This window comes from Nyctereutes procyonoides, unplaced genomic scaffold, assembly GCF_905146905.1.
Source record: "Nyctereutes procyonoides isolate TBG_1078 unplaced genomic scaffold, NYPRO_anot_genome, whole genome shotgun sequence".
NCBI classification, from domain to species: Eukaryota; Metazoa; Chordata; class Mammalia; order Carnivora; family Canidae; genus Nyctereutes; species Nyctereutes procyonoides.
Window position 1 is genome coordinate 44,202,761 of NW_026575044.1, and position 5,043 is coordinate 44,207,803.

Sequence of the window (5,043 nt, forward strand, 5' to 3'; positions counted from 1 at the left end):
GAGGGTTGCAAAAGTTCAGCTCTGGGGGAAAATAGTATCTAGCTTCCTTTGTACATTTTTCATTAGTTATTAATTATAAATGTTTCAGTTGTTTTATTTTTTCAATTATTTATTCCTTTTTAATTTTTATTTATTTACTTTTAAAAAGATGTGCTTATTTTAGAGAGATAGCACAGGCAGGAGGGGCAGAGGGAGAGGAAAAGAGAATCCCAAGCAGACTCCACAGTGTGAAGCCTAATGCAAGACTTGATCCCAGGACCCTGAGATCATGACCTGAGCTGAAACCAAGTCAGATGCTCAACCAACTGTGCCACCTAGGTCCCCTTAATTTTTATTTTATTCTATTTTATTATTTATTTAAATTTTTTCAAGAGTGGACAATTTATTGAGAGCTGCCCCGCCCCACACTTGCAGTGTCTAGGTCACTTTTTCCTCTTGAAGATATTGTGCACAAGGCCCAAGAAGATGGCTGGGGGCAAGGGCAAGGCACACTGCTCGATGAGCTCATAAGATGGCTGTAGCTGTCTTCCTCATACTGGGTGAAATTGGCCAGCAGGTTCAGCTCCTCCTACAGCACCTTCACCTGGGCCACCTTCTCTGCCTCCTTCTGCCCATAATTCTCCTTCCACTCCTTTGGAGATGCCTGCTTCAGACACTGAACCACCACCCAGCTGCACTTGTTGTCCTGAATATCTGTGCCAATCTTACCCATCACACTGGGATCCCCAAAGAGATCCAGGAAATCATCCTGAATCTGAAAGAACTCCCCCATATCCAGCAGGATCTTCTTAGCATTGGCATGCTCTTTCTCCCCATCGATGCCTTACATATACATGGCAGCAGCCATGGGAAGATATAACGAGTAGAAGGCCATCTTGCACTTGACAATAGACTTGTACCTCTTCTCAGTGAACCTGCTTCCCTGTGGGGAGGTGATGAGGTCCAGGGTCTGTCCAATCTCAGTCTGGTAGGAACTCTGGAGGAAAAGCTCAATCAGGTCCAGGTAATATGATACATGCTTCCAGAAGCAAAGCATCATTGATGGCATCCAAGCCTCTGCCTGGCTTCTGATACCAACAGAACTGCCCCTGTTGGGTGAGAGACGAGTCCATGATGTCATCTGGCACCAGGAAGAAAGCCTGGGGCAGCTCCACACACCAGCCCACAGTCAGGGCTCACTGCAGACTAGCAGCATCCTGCATCCTGGGCTCCACCAGCTCCTGAAATGCTATCAACACTGTCAAACACTGCTGGTACTTGCCTCCAACATCATTGTACTCCAAGACTTCCTTGAGCTGGGCAATGGCATCTCCCATCTCTAGGTGGCCCATGCCATCCTCGGTCAGCATCTTGACAATCTGGGGGAAGTGCTGGATGAAATCCTGCCTTGCTTGGGCATAAGCGTCCAACTTCTGGTCTCTATTCATTCTGCTCCTGGATGCCAGCTCTACTAATTTTTATTTTTATGTATATTTTATATTTTTATTATTTGTTTCCTTTCATCATATATTTCATCATATATATATGTATATATACATATATATGTATGTGTATACACACACACACACACACACACACACACACTTTTCTTTCTTTCTTATTTTGAGATCTAGTTTCTTTTAACAAGCAGACCAAAACATACTTAGGATTTAGTTTGCTGTTGTTGTTTCATTGTTTTCTCTTTTTTTCTCTTCTTTTCTTTTCTGGGCAAAATGATGAGACAGAGAAATTCACCCCAAAAGAAAGAGGAGGAGGTAGTACTCCCAGCCAGGGATTTATATGGATATAAGTAAGATGTCTGAACTAGAATTTAAAACAATGATTATAAGGATATTAGTAGGGCTTGAGAAAACTATAGAAGACACTAGAGAATCTCTTACTGTAGGAATAAAAGAACTAAAATCTAGTCAGGCTGAAATTAAAAATGTTACAACCAAGATGCATCCCAATTGGAGGCCATAAAAATGAGTGTGAATGAAGCAGAAGAGCAAAACAGTGAAAAAGTAGATGAAATTGCAGAAAACAATGAAGCTGAAAAGAAGAAGGGGAAAAAAAACTATTAGATCACGAAGTTAGACTTAGGGAACTCAGTGACTTCATAAAGCAAAATAATATCCATATTACAGGACTTCCAGAGGTAGAGTGGGGGAAAAGGGGGCAGAAGTTTTATTTGCACAAATTAAAGTTGAAAACTTCTCAAATCTGGGGAAGGAAACAGGGATTAAAGTTTAAGAGGCACAGAAAACTCCCCTCAAAATCAACAAAAATAGGCCCAACCCATGACATATTATAGTGAAACGTGCAAATTACAAAGATAAAGAGAAAATTCTAAAAGCAACTCGAGATAAGAGATCCCTAACCTACAAGGGGAGACACATAAGGCTGGCAGCAGACCTGTTCACAGAGACCTGGCAGGCCAGAAATGTGCTAAAAGGGAAAAATATACATCCAAGAAATTTATCTAGCAAACCTGTCATTCAGAATAGAAGGAGAGATAAAGAGGGGGGGTGGGGATGATCCTAAAGGAATTTGAGAACATTAGACCAGTCGTGCAAGAAATATTAAAGGGGACCTTTGAACAGAGAGACCAAAATTAACAAAGACTAGAAAACAGAGATAATCTACAGGAACTCATAGCAATGACAGATCATCTAAGCAGAAGATCAACAAGGAAACAATAACTTTGAAAGACACACTAGGCCAGATGGACTTAACAGATATATTCAGAGCATTTTATCCTAAAGTAGCATAATACATATCCTTATACAGTGTACATGGGATATTCTCCAGAATAGATCACATACTAGTTCACAAATCAGGCCTCAACAAGTGAAAAAAAAAGACTGAGATCACACCATGCATATCTTCTGAACACAATGTTATGAAACCTGAAGCCAACCACAGGAAAAAATTTGGAATGACCACAAATACATGAAGGATAAACATGCTACTAAAGAATGAATGGAAATCAAAGAAGAAATTAAAAAATATATGGAAACAAATGAAAATGAAAACACAACCATTCAAAACCTTTGGGATAAGCAAAGGTGGTCCTAAGAGGGAAGTATATTGCAATACAGACATACCTCATGAGGCAGGAAAAATATGGAAAGAACCCTATGTACATCAACAGATGAATGAAGATATGGGTTATAAGCATACATGTGTGCATGCACACACACACACAAATGGAATATTACTCAGCCATCAAAAAGAATGAAATCTTAACCATCTGTAATGATGCGGGTGAAACTAGAGAATATTATGCTAGGCAAATAAATCAATCAGAGAAAGACAAATTATCATATGGTTCCACTCATTTGTGGACTTTAAGAAAAAAAACAGATGAGCATGTGGGAAGTGGAAAGGAACAATAAGATGAAAACAGAGAGGGAGGTAAACCCTGAGAGATTCTTAAGCATAGGGAACAAACTGAGGGTTACTGGAGGAGAGGTGAGGGAGATAGGGTAACTGGGTGACAGGCATTAAGGAGGGCACGTGATGTAATGAGTAGTGGTGAATCACTAAATTCTACCCCTGAAACTAATAATACATTACATGTTAATTAAATTGAAATAAAAAATAAATAAGATTATATATATATATATATATATATATATATATATATATATATAAATTCCATTCTAACCCTAAATAAAAAGAGGAACTCAACCACCCTTGCTTCAGGGAGTCATGGCTTTGGAAGCCATTGCCGGTGATCTTATTTGCTGCAAATAAAGTTTTCTTCCTATCACAACTCAGTCTTATGCAGTGTCTGACTGACTAAGGATCAAACTCATGTTGGTTTAGTTACACTAGTTCTGACCTTTCCATCCAAAAGTACTCATTTCCAAGAGCTGCTTATTTGCCACATGAATGCGATTGGCATAAAGTCCACAGGAGATATCTTGAGAAGGGGAGCTCCCTGTGCTCATTTTTAGTATATGACATTTATCTCCACCATCATGATAGAAAAACAAGGGCTAGAAAATTAACCCTCTGCTTCTACAGCTGATGACCCTTGGTAAAGAATGTTAGAACAGACATAAGCTAGCCCTGGAGACTTGGACTAATGCCAACAGCAATAAATACAGCTTGCTTTGTGGCTGTCACGCTGTCTTAAGGATTGAATGGTCAACGGAAGCCACTATTTCACATTGCTGTGCTGTGTCTGTGTCTCCCACTCCGCTGAGCTGAAGTTGGCAGTACATCTGCACAGGAAGAATCAAGCCCTTCAGTGCATACAATGTCCAGTAGTTGGGCATTGCATCTGGTTATGGTTACTATATATCACTACCTTCTTAGGGCTTTCTTTAGGCAAAGAAATCCATTTTGCCAAATTGGAAAGGCAAGCATCTCTATCTACTTCCTGTCATCTAGGACTTCAAATATATCCATAAAATCATGTTCCAGGATATTATGAAAATTACTCCAAGACATTTCAGAAAAACTGGTTCACACTATTCTGGGATCTCTACATTCTTATTTCAGTCCTTGACTAAAATGCAAACGGTATACAATAGCAACACTGTGCTCAAAGAAAGGAGACTTCTCTTTAAGCCTTAGGTAAAGGAAGGCAATTTAAAGGAAAGCAATTTAAATGACAATCCTTTTAACTTTTCCTCACCTTTGCCCATGCAACTTTGTCCTTGTTCATCTAAATTCTAACAGAATGGAGCTAATGTAAAAGGAACTCTGAAATAAATGACAAATGTGAATGACTGGGACAGATTTGAAAGATGTCTTTAGGGTTATTTGGACTAAAAATAACTTCCATAGTCCTTACAGCTTTCCTAGGAAGCAATGAAAAACTATGCAGGGTACACTGTATTCATGAGAATAGGACTTTTGCTTTTGAAAAGGACAGTCTTAAAATACTGTGAAATGGGAAAATGTTCAAAGTGATACCATGTAACAAAAACCATGGTTGGATCCCAGAGAATGTTTCACTGTTCAATTCACAAAATCATTGCTAAACCCGAATAGGTATTGTAGGAAAGAAAGGAAAATTCTATCCAGAAAAGTGCATCTTTAAATATTAAT

General features: G+C 39.1%; 1 pseudogene; it reads right to left on the bottom strand.

Moving 5' to 3' along the window:
* Positions 1-422: 422 nt before the first annotated feature.
* On the bottom strand, positions 423-1,433 carry LOC129509058 (farnesyl pyrophosphate synthase-like; annotated as a pseudogene).
* Positions 1,434-5,043: the final 3,610 nt, after the last annotated feature.